Source organism: Pararge aegeria, chromosome 8, assembly GCF_905163445.1.
Source record: "Pararge aegeria chromosome 8, ilParAegt1.1, whole genome shotgun sequence".
NCBI classification, from domain to species: Eukaryota; Metazoa; Arthropoda; class Insecta; order Lepidoptera; family Nymphalidae; genus Pararge; species Pararge aegeria.
Genome location: NC_053187.1, coordinates 5,534,540 through 5,547,826, shown reverse-complemented (window position 1 = coordinate 5,547,826; position 13,287 = coordinate 5,534,540).

Below are 13,287 nucleotides of genomic sequence, written 5' to 3'. Positions count from 1 at the left end.
GCGCATCTACCCAGCCTCAGGCCTCACCTCGAATATCTATATTTATAAAAGAAAGTCGTGTTAGTTACACCATTTATAACTTGAGAACGGATGGACCGATTTTCATTATTTTTAATTAGTTTGATTCCTGTGAGTCCGGAATAGGATAACAAGTATTAAAATATAATATTAATCAAAAAAAAAAAATTAAAATCAAAACACATCTAGCCGTTCATTAGTAATAAAACACAACTGCCAGCGCACGTCATGTTGTCTATAAACGTTGAAAGGTTGATGTGACCGTTGGAGAGTTACAATAATCCGGAGTAAGTACGTATTGTACTTTACAAAGACATTGTGATGTAAAAAATATTAAGGCGAAATGAAATTCGCGGGGAAAGCTAGTAATTTATATACCGCAACCATTTAATGTACTCCGCTAGATGCTTGACTCGTTTTCAATCAAATTGTTGCCGCGCAGGTCACGTAGATGACAATAACATCATAGTTATTGTTAATTATTAACAGACCGATGAACTTTTTATCAAGAACAACAGTAAAGACAACATTCACACCTGCTAAGGAAAATAAAACCTCTTTTGACTACAATTTAAATAGAGTCATAAATTAGTGACATCTGCATGTCGTCTGCGAAAGGTGCAGAAGTCTTTTATGGGGATTGAGTATACGCTTTTATAATATGATTCCTAAGGTAATTTTTGACCTAACAATGCATAAGTTTAAAGAATGTGTTAAAACACATTTATTACAGCGAGGTTATTATACAATTGATGAGTTTCTTAATGACAAGGTTGCTTGGAAGCATTCGGTTCCGCTTTCATCTCTCACAAGATAGAAAAATGAATTTTAAAATGTAAATTGTTGATATTGGAAAAGAGCAACTGCTGAGTTTCTTGCCGGCTTCTTCTCGGTAGAATCTGCCTTCCGAACCGGTGGTAGAGTAACTACAAACAGACAGACTTGACGTTTCCAAAGTGTTGTTTGTTTTTTTTTTTGCGTCCTTCCTTATTAATAATACCTATTACCTACGTTTTTTTTATATTGACCTACTTGAAATAAAAGAATTTAGAATTTAGATTTTTTGAGTAATGAAAAAAAAATTGAAAAAAACATGTAAATACTCTGTAATGTAGCATCGGCTACACCGCGCACCACGACTCGCACTTTCTTCTTCTTCTGCTTGCGGCTCAGGTTCGCCAGGTCCCGGGTGTCACGTCGACCAGTTATGATCTATTGTGACGCCGCTGTCTAGATCTCCCAGCAAGCAATATTCGCCGCCAGGAACAGCAGCTCTTTCTTTGCTGGAAGAAATTTTGCATCCAGATTGTATTATATACTTCCCTAAAAGAGTGCTACGTTTATGCATCGACTGGATCAGCTGGGCATCAGCTGGGCAGGAACTGATTAAGTGCAGCGGCATCTACGCAGCCTCTTTGCAGAGTCTGCATAGATCTGTGTCCTGCAGCTTTAGGTTAAAGATGTTACGCTCGCGGCGGTTTGGTTTGCACAGTGTAATGTCACATTACAGAAATAATAATTATTTTTTCCTCTACCATAGAGCATCAGTGAGATGCTTTATTGCCTATTACAATCTAGCCTATTTACTTGACTAATCAGTGACTTATTTTTTACTTAAACTTCTACTACAGAAATGACATGATTTAGTATTTTTTTTTGTATGAAATAAATTATTACTTACTGAATTTCGAAAAGTCGTAGAAAAAAAGTTATTAGTTTTAATGATAGGAAATACAAGGCCGAGAGCTTTTTGGTATATTTTTTTTAACCCTGTATTATACTGGTTTCACAGGAGGAGACCGCACACTAGCGTCCTTTCTTATTAATAATACCTATTACCTTCGCATGATAATTAATTTAATTTCAAGTAAGATCATCTAACCCGTTAGCTTTAAACAAATACCTAAACGTATTTACAAGCAAATTAAGCTATATGAATAAGAAATATCTACGTGAACGCAAGCAATTCATATTAAAACGCTAATGTGTACAAAATTTTATAGGCGTTGGCAGCCCTATTTATACAACCAAGCAAGTCTGTACAAACAGTGTTGGAGCATACTCTTAGAGTCATAATTTGAGGATATCATACATATCCGTGGCTAAAACAGCTCAGCACATCCCTGGTAGTAAAGCAGCCTATATTATACTGACCCGTGAGTTTACACGATTTATTTATTTACATCTTGTTTTGCACGGCAGGGCCACTTACACAAACTAGATGGAATTACATTATTTATTTATAACTATAACAGAAATGAATGTATACAAGACATGATATTAATATAGTAATGCAGAATGCATAAGAGTCTTTAGATTATTGCCATTAGCTTTACACGTGCAGCCTGTGGGTGGCATACACGCAAAGGGCCTGCAATAATCTACGTGTGCAATATAATAATGGCCTCGAGATACTATTGCGGTGGCCGCGTTGTTGCAACGTATCACAGATGTTTTCAGATGCTCACGTTGATGATTTGTACGGCATAATGAGGAAGAGAGCTGCATCTGAGATTAGCAGAATGTGCAGCTGCAGCAATAATAATCCGTTGCAAGCACTGGGTAGGTTTGCATATTGCACACACAAGGAGCAAAATAATAGAAACAGAAATACTAAATCTTTATTAGTAAAACTCAGTAGGTACACATAATTGATTGGATTCCTGACCCCTAAACCCAGAAGCCAGTGCCTTTCCATACGTAGATTAAATCATTGAAACCAAGGAAACTATGCAATGGTGTGACTGACTGTATGTGTGTGTTCGTGTGTGTCTGTATGCGCGCCCAAACTTCCCATTATATTTTATTCGATTATATACATTATAAATATTAGGTTTAACGCACGCAAACATACTTAATTGAACGCAAATATTACCACGAGAAAGCATGCGGTTCGCCAATACGATTTGGCAACAAACCAACAGTAGGTACTTAACTGCATCAAGTGGCAACCGCATTGTCAATTAACTGTAAACGCACCGTGACCGCACGACTGATGGCTACAAGGACGTAGCCCGTTTTTAAAGCGAGGGTTAAGCTGCGAGTAATAAAATATCGAAATTTAATTTTCAGATGGCATGTTTCAAAAGGAGCGTATGCCGCTTCCGCTCTTTTGACTTTCTCTTGTTTCTTTTATGTGAGATAAATTCCTACGAGAGATTATCTTATCTTTACCTTAATTACCTAATTAAAAATTAAAACTTGCTCTCATAGCAAGTTTTTAGTGCTAATAACGGTTCCTGGACATTAAGAGTGCTTGTCGTCTCGGACGTTTTTTGAAGACTTCTATCCTTTAATTCCTACGCTGTAAAATAATTATTTTATTACATACTTATAATCTATCTATAGCATATTATATTTAAACTCAAAGATCATAAAACTATATAAATATAAAAGAAAAGGCTGATGTTAACATCGGAATTTTCTTTTCGTCCATTTCCGATTTTATTTTTCCTTCGTCGCCTTCCTTTCTTCTTACACCGGATTCCTTTAATACCATTCATTGCTTTACGAATCTGTATTTATGTAATTTCGAATTGCTTGAAGTTTTATAGATCACAGACTATGCATAACTTTGGCCACTAGGACCTTAAGATAATTTATTAATAACCAATCTCTTTTTTCAATCAATCAATATTTTTTTTCGCTTGCGGGTCATAAGAGCGAAGCTGGCTGCTTCCTATTTAGCTTGTCATTAAGAAATTCATCAAATGTATACCTGTGGTTTTTCACATTGTTTTAATTGCATTGGTAGGTCAAGAGTTACCTTAAGAATCATGTTGTAAAATCGTATACTCAACCACAAAGGAGTTTTGCGCCTTTCGCAGATAATACGTAGATATCTCAAATTTGTCCTATTCTGGTAAGTAGATAGTTAACATCAGTTTTTTTTATTAAGAGTAATATATTGTCTCACAAAGACAATGTTATAAATGCGAAGCTACTGAAAGTATAAACATACAGCTAGATGTAGGCAGCAGCAGTCTAACAAATTCGGTACTTGTTTTGGGCATCATTCAATTGGAATCGTTTCTTTTCTTGGGATGATAAATATGCTATGTTAATCTCCGTTCTTCCAACAACTCATTGCAGAAAATCAAATTGCTGACTGATTGAATGACTGCTTTACTAAATAAATCATGAAGAAAGGCTTAGGATTTTTTGTTAGCATTACATATAGAAATTACATTCTAGTTTCTAGGTGACTTCTATATGACGTAGTTTATTAAAGTTTTAAGCTTAAAAGATGAACCCTGCTATTCTGCGGGTAACATGGCCGTCCCCTTTTGTGATAAGCAATTTCGCTAATGGGACGATGTGTGCGAACAGCCACACAGCGCAGTAATTCGTAGAGCATAGTGTATATCGATTGGCAGATTATTAACAATTTAGGAAACTGCCCGGAATAACAAGTATTAGGGATTTTTTTAAGAAAATTCTCAGTATTAGCCCAGAGTAAGAAAATATTTTTTTATTCCATTACGATTTAGCCCTTGAAAGCAATTTCACCCGGTGGTACACTTACCACTATGAAGCAGTCTACGATGGTAGCCGGCTAACCTGTTAGGCTTATGGCAGTTGTATGAAACCCCAGTGGCGTGCAAAGGATATTTTGACCTGGATCAGCATTAAGAAAGAAGATAGCATAAGATGGAAAAATTCTCCTTTATGAGTTATGCAAAAATTTTATCGTAGGCAGAGCTTTTGTACTTGTATGAAGTGCACGCCACTGCATACCCCTAATCGGTTTCTAGGCGGCATCTCACCGGAACGCTAAATTACTTAGTGGCTCGTCTTTATCGGTAGGTTAGTAAAAAGCCTAAGCCTGCCATTATGTCAGACCAGAGAAAATTCTATAAAAAAACTCGATTGAAAAGCATTTAATATTAGTTATACTGAAAGAATTAACCAGTACAAAGCACAACCTATATATCTTTGGACCATGTTTCTTTCAGTCTCTTTCTTTTTTATTGAAATAAAGGAAACATACATTCGAAAAATTTCAAATCTTATTAAAGTTTCGAATACATTGGTTTACTTTATTTAAAATTGGGAGATTTTTAAAGCATCCTTAGAACATTCAGTCCAGTAGGTACCTATATTATCAGAGTACATTTTAAGATAGACCTAAAAAATGTGCTGTTATAATTAATCATCGTCACACACACACACAGCACACTCACATAATCGCACTCACACACACACACACACACACACACACACACACACACACACACACACACACACACACACAAATAAAGTAAATTAGTTAATTAAGAATGCACTGATTTTGTTATTTTAGTACCTAATCAATATTAAGAAGGGTAGGTCGCTGATGTCTATAGCACAGGGTTACCTTAATTAGGCAGCAGAGACCGTCCATACTTTTTGTTTGTGTATTACTAATTGTAATCATGTTGCCACAATAAATAATTTTTCAATTTTTCAATCGTCATAAAAAGCGTATAACAGTCAACAGCTGCACTAAAGGCCAACGAGAATATTTGCCCAAAATCACCACGCTGGGCAGACGGGTTGGTGATCGCAGTAGATGTAGTAGTAGCACAGTCACTGCCCGTACTCCGTTATATTCCTTAGACGCCTCGTACGACATGCGCGCGAAGTGGAGTGGTAAGCTGTATTCTGATCTGCCGTGACCACACGTATATTATGTATTCTGATTATATATATTGGCAGGTACAAAATTACCTTCCGTATCATCTATATATATATAAAAGAAAGTTGTGTTAGTTATACCATTTATAACTCAAGAACGGCTGGACCAATTTTTATGATATTTAATTTTTTTGGATTCGCCTTAGACCGGAATAGGATAATAAGTATTAAAATATAAAATTCTTAAAAAAAAAAAAATATCCGCGGTACGAAGTTCGCCGGGACAGCTAGTTTTATATAAAATCAACCAAACCACACAAATATATTATATCGGTACTAGCTGTTGCCTGCGGCATTGTCCGCGTTTGCTTTTGTTTTTAAAGCATCCCGAAAGAACAGTTTTTTAAATTGTAGATATTGTTTTGAGTTATGTATTCTGGTAAAAAAAAGAACACGTGTAGTTAAAAAAAAATCTATTTATATTAAGTATATAAAATACTTATTTTTTTATGTATTAACAATAGTTTTGTCCGCGCACGCCAAGTAATTATGGGAAAATTTTGCTACAATTTTTTTTAATAGATTATAGCCTATGTACTTCGTGATAGTTTAAGTTTTCTTTTGGCTAAGAAATTGCTATAGTCCAGTACTTTCGGAGCCTATTGGGTACAAACAAACAAACGAAATTCTTTCCGATTTATAATATTAGTATCTTAAGATAGACAAACATCGCGTACAGCGAAATGTCCGTGATTTCTGCCCGGGTCGTGTTTAGCAGAATTTATTATGGCGGGACCGCCATCACAAAGGATGGCATCGTCATTATTAGGAGTGTAAATCTGAATAAGCGCCTTCGGGTTATTACGTATCTCACGTCAGCCTTGCGACAGGCGTAAATCGTGCAATCTTTAAATTCAAATTCAAAATTCATTTATTTCAAGTAGGCCTAATATAAGCACTTTTGAAACGTCAAGTCTGTCTGTGTGTAGTGACTCTACCACCGGTTCGGAAGGCAGATTCTACCGAGAAGAAGCCGGCAAGAAATTCAACAGTTGCTCTTTTCCAACATTAACAATTTACATTTTACATTAAAAAAATCATTTTTCTATCTTGTGAGAGATGAAAGCGGAGCCGGATGCTTCCAAGCAACCTTGTCATTAAGAAATTCATCAATTGTATAATAAACTCGCTGTAATAAATGTGTTTAACACATTCTTTAAACTTATGCATTAGTAGGTCCAAAATTACATTTGGAATCATATTATAAAAGCGTGACGGCAAAGCGCCTTTACTGTCAATGTCACTTTAAATTTTTTTTGTGTGCAAAAGTTATAAGAGAGATTTACGCCTGTCGCGAGCCTGTTGTGAGATACGTAATCACCCTGGATTTATAACCGGCCGAGGCACTAGAGGAATTTATAATTTTTCTCTAGTCTGTTTGCCCTACCGACAAAAGCGTGCCTATTGAGCGTTCCGGTACGTTATTGCTTAGAAACCAACAAGGTGTAGAGGTTTAATATAATTGCTATACCCCTAACAGGCTAGCCTGCTACCATCTTAGAGTGCATCATCAATTACTAAAGTCGTAATAATTTAATAGGCCCTTTTTGACATTTGTGCAAGACCATAGAATGTAACTTGAAACGAAACTGAAAGAAACAATAAAATAAAAACAATTACATAAAATGTTTTAAAAAATACGTAAATTTTTTTGGGACGTTAAATAATATGAAAGAATATATCGCGAGTTTTCTTTTTGCGCTTACTTTATAGTAGCATGCAATTTATAATTGTTGCGAAACGTTTCGAAAACAGTTACGTTCTCAGTCTTTTTTTTATACTAGAGTTGTAACCATTTTTTTTACTGAATATCGAAATTAAATATTGTGTAGTAAAATTTACTGCAAAGAATGAGCTTGGTTCTCAAAGCCGCAAATAAAATTTTGACTTGATGACACTGGGTTCTAAATAATGAGTCTGAGTTGATGTATCTGACCAAGTGGCACATGACTGAAGCGTCCCCGCGCGCACTGCGCAGTTTTTCGTTCCCCATCTTGTAAAGTTGACTGTGCGCTCGTTTCAGTTTGATATATATTGTTTACTATTACGTTAACTATGGCTCTTCTACTTTGGACATTGATTTAAACATAGTGATTTGACTCGATTTTTGTGTTTGTTGTTATATAGTACGAACTCTGTTTCAGCATGTTGAAAAGTGGGCGTATAATCAACAGCCAGTCCCACGAATTGGTTGTGAAGTTAAAGGAATACTTTGAACGAACGAACACTTTACAATCATATTAATCAAGTACTGATATAAACTTGAATTTATTTATTGTGAGTATCGAGTACCGAGTCGGATGGTTACATAACTAGTTACGTCGCGATGACAAATGTCAAAACGGGCCTATTACTTTTTTACGACTATACCACGTAATATTGCAGTCCAGAGCTAAACTTGAATAAATATTTCTACGTAAGATACCCCGTTCCAGTGAACGGGGTTGTTTTACTGGTGCTTATTTTTTGTAGTAGCCGATCAATTATATGCAAGCTGTACCCTGCTTTAACTATGGGTATATCTCAGTAGATATACCCATAGTTAAAGCGGGGTACAACTTGCATATCATTGAAAAGCAACTACAAAAAATAAGCACCAGAAAAACAATTGGTAATACCCAATTACGCAGCCTAAATCCTAAAAGGAAACCGCAAAGTAATTCGCATTAAATTCCCTTTGAATACGCGGTCGGACCGAAATCAATTATTGTTTATATTTCCGTTTATTCATATTACAATTTTCAAAGGCGCGTCAAAGTGCTATCCTATTCTGGACCTGAAACTTATTTTGTATTATAAATTTAATTATGTAAGTAATTTTGTACTAAATTCAAAGTGATTATAGATCGTATGCTAATAGAAATATTCAATTAAGGCACTGTCAACTCTCAAATTTGAGGGTTTCAGACTCTCGCGTCTTACTCGACTAACTAACTCGACTTGCATACACTGCTTTGAAATATATGAAGAAGAGATGCTACAAAAGTACCTACTTAAATCTTGTGGCAAACCGCAACATGAACTTATTTAATATCTTAAAAATATGATTTTTTCCCCAAGTACAAATGTTTGTGAACACCGTCTTTTTAAAACCCCCTTTTTAGCATAAAAATCCTTGGGTATGCATTGTTCTAACTAGATAGCTAAATAATTTTGAAGTATCACTGTGAGATAGTCGTAAGAAATATAATAACCGGCTCAAAATCTTTTGGGCACTTTTAGCTTTATAATGCACTATCAATTTCACAATAATTAAAGTCAAAATATATAAACGCGAGTTTTATATCTCTAGGGAATCATTACTACCGTAATTATAATTTCAATGTCTCTCAATTTCAATTTAGTTATTTGCAGATTGAGTTACATAGTTTACAATAGTATAATAATGCTACAATCGCCATCGATAAAACGTAATTATAAATACGTCAAAAAAAATCGTAGAGTGCAAACTTGACAGCATTTCGTTTTATATATACACCGATAGCGAGCAGCGTACTTATTTATTTATTTAAACTCTTTATTTGTACACCACTACACAGTTAGGAAAATAAAGGACGAATAGAGAGAAACACAAAAAACTGGAGTAGAATACAAAAGGCGGCCTTATCGCTTAAAAGCGATCTCTGCCAGGCAACCTTAGGATTAGGAGACAACAAGAGCGAGAACAAAAAGGTCGTGTAAAATTATTTTTAACCTACATTCAAATAACTACATACGAATACATAAACAAAATATACACAAATCAAAACATAAAATAAAATATATACTTACGCTGATTCATGACAATACGCTGAAGCTTCCGTTCTTGATATTAATGATAATGTTGTTAATTATAGACCTTACTTATTTAATAAAGAAAGAATTACTGATACTCAGAGAAACGAACAAAATCAAATAAACTCGAAACTTCTACATTTACCTTTAATTAATCGCAGATTCAAGTCCTCTTTGTTTAAAGCGCTCCATTCACGGAACGAGGCAAACGGCATCTTAAGAATAATTAACTAATATAACGGGAGCGCAGCGGCGTCCTCTATGCTACGACTGCCATGTACTGCGATCACCAATCCGTCTGCCCAGCATGGTGATTATGGGTAAACCCTCTTGTCCTCTGTCTGTCCTCTGTCTTTATAATTATTTTGCTGTGTTTACATGACCTTATTTTTTTATTTGTGAATGTCATGGTCACTTATTATCGATATACATTTAAGTGTGTGTGGAAAATACTGTACAAGTTGATGGCGATAACTAAATTCGTCAACTTAAAACTAAAGCTACGAGGGATCAAAGCGCGCTCTGGTAGTTTTTTTTTTGTTATCACTACCTCACATTGTCATTTAAAACTATTAAAGGAGCAACTTGGTTAGAGCAATAATTTACACTTAAGCATTTTTATCGTTGACGTATTCCTTAGTGCTTGTTCCATTTTTTTTCACTATTTGAAATCATTACATAATTCAAAATTAAAATTGATAAAAAAATTACCTGAGAACTTCGATGGGGCAAGATCGACTATTAGACTTATTACTTTTACAAAAAGCGAAATCGCCTTCAGCTATAAATGATTTAATAAATAAATTTGCCAAAAAAAGGCAAGAAAAATGTAATATATTTCATTTGATTTTTTTATAACTCTTGATAAATAAATATTTATTTTTATTCATTTTAGTATCTTTTGTGAAAAATCTTTAAGGCACTGTACACTGTAGATGAAATAGCTACAAATTATTGCTCTCTTAACAAGCGATGGTTTTCAATAACATCAAGTGGGCCATCTGCTGTGTTCAACCATTTTTACTATGAAAAACTTACGGCACATACTCGTACACCTGCAACTCATAGCATGAGATGTATCTTGCGCCGAGTTGCAAGGCGACGGACTGCCCCGTGTATAAAGTCCTTAAAGTCAACATTTTTTTCGTTTTGTAAAACGCTATGTAAAATATACGTAGGAAGGCTCCTTGATTATGCCCGAAGATAAGATCAGAGGACGAGATTAGCAAGCGTCTGACAGAAAACGTTTTATTAGAAGCGTTTATTTGTACAGTAAAATATCAGTGCTTAGTCTTTTTTTATAAAGTATAATTTTGATTACCTTATCAACATTTCTCAAAGGAGCTTTATGTCGATTCCTGTCTAAGGCTGATTGATATTCCAAAAGTATCGTCGAAATAAATAAGTAGGTACCGCACACAAAATAAAAATATTTTTTTTGTTAAAATTCCACTCTTGAGCTTTCCATTTTAGCTGCATAGTTTTCAAATAATATTTTTAGAAACGTTTCAATAATTACGTCTGAATCAAGCACGTTTCTAACTAGGAAAACCTGCAACTTCAATAAAGTTACTTATTATGTATCAGGAAAAAGATTGTATCCTTGAGCCTTCGCGAGAATGCAATCTTCTACATACACCTACATTCATAGGATGCCTGTGCATACTATCAATGTAGATGTATATACTATGTATGTGTATAAATAGGACACGGAAAAGGATTCATATGGATGAAGGATTAAGGATGAATATGGTTATCGCCATCATCTCACTACCGTGTAATTCTCATGTGATGTACGCATCAAAAGTGCCACAGTAGGCCCCTACTTGAATAAAGATATTTTTGACTTTAACTTTTCCTTCGATTCGGTGGACACTTCTGTGGAGCCGCTGGACCCAAGAGGAACGAGACCGTGGTTTTGGAACTCTCTACAGAAGACGTATGTCCAGCAGTAGACGTCCATTGGTTGACATGGTGATGATGATGAAGTATTGTACAACTGTTTTAAAAGTTTTATTTTATGAGACCGCTTGATGTAATTAAGCAATGTAATAAACTTTTATTGTAAATTCCAATTCTAAATAAAGCTCCCGTATAATTGAATTGCAAAAGCATAAAATGAGGAATTTCTGATTGAATCGCAAGACCTAGTTTTCACGTAATGTTACTACATTAAAAGCAACATTATTTTTACTGACAATTTATAATAGTTATGTTTGTATATGCTAAATTGTTTTTTTTTTAATTATGTTTATTTTATAATTATAGTTGGTACGTAGATAACATATAGTTAGTCGTTGTTGTTAGTCGTTTACCAGAAAATTTATTTAGTTTGCTATTTCATGTTAAATCGTTGGTAGCAAGTAAGTAACAACGGATCACGAAATCCAGGGTTCGCTTTTCGGGTCTTGTCAAAGCTGTGAGGTTTGAACGTATAGCTACCCGTCCCTACACAAGTTTCTCTACTTTTAGACGAGGGGTCAGGCTGTCTTGATCCCTACACTTTAACGTAGCAGCTGAGGTGGTTGGTTGACGTCCAGGAAGTTTACATCGGATTCCCCGTCTATTACAAAGCCAACAAGAGCGATCTAACAAGTTGGTTTGTAGTTCAGGTACGAGTACATACGAGTATATCCCCGTAAGGAGGTTCTGTGGCACAGAACCTTCGTCTTAACCCCAGCACATCAAAAACATAAAAGTTTTGAACTAAAGTCACCAAATTTTCCACGTCCGTGCCTTGGAGAGCATGTTTGTCAAAGTCAAAAATATATTTATGTGGCACTTTTGATATACTTACAAATAGTACTTATGAGAAGTACATGGTAGTGTGATGACGGCGAAAATTATATTCGTAAACTTAAAACTAAAGCTACTAGGTTCCAAACGCGTCCTGGTTTAAGAAAAAGCCCACAATAAACTTAGCCGGGTGTTTTCTTTGTTATCACCATCTCACATTATCATTTAAAATTATTAGAAGATCAACCCAGTTCACACCCAAGCTTTTTTATCGATTACATAGTCCTTAATACGTTAGACCACACCACTCTGTCGGTGGTGATTGGTCTGAGGCTTGGCGCCTCTATAATTCAGCCTCATCGATGCCACTGCGGTGACAGCTTTGACACCTACGGCTACCATAGACTCTCCTGTTCAAGAAGCGCTGGTCGCTTCTCTCGCCATAGCACCATCAACGACATCATTCGACGATCTCTTGCTACCGATCACGTACCAGCTGTTGGATGCAACTTGTGTTGATACCCTAGCTGCATCATACATCCAGGCCACCTCGTCAATGGTGGGTGCGGCTGCTACCAGTGCCGAGCTGGCCAAGAGGCGTAAATATGAAAACCTGGATAGAAGCTTCATTTTTGTGCCTTTTGGAGTAGAGACTTTGGGACCGTGGGGTCCGGAGGAAAGAGCTCTTTTCAAAGAATTATCGAAAAGGGTTATCGAGTCTACCGGTGATCCTAGAGAGGGCAGTTACCTTGGCCAACGAATTAGTTTGGCCATCCAAAGGGGCAATGCTGCCAGCATCTTAGGAACTGTGCCTCGCTGTGGTGGTTTCGAGGACGTTTTAGATTTTATTTAGTTTTAAATAGTTTATTTTAGGTTATATTTATAAAACAATTATTTTAAGGTAAATATATAAATAAGTTACGTCCTTAATACTAAAATAGGACTTTTCTATAAGCTTAAATTTAATACAAACTTTGAACTTTTTAAGAGACTTTTTTTTTTCTTTTTCTTTTTATTTTATTGCACTGTAAGTTTAGTCTTACTTCTAATGTTCAAATTATTGCAATCACATTTTTTCTTAAA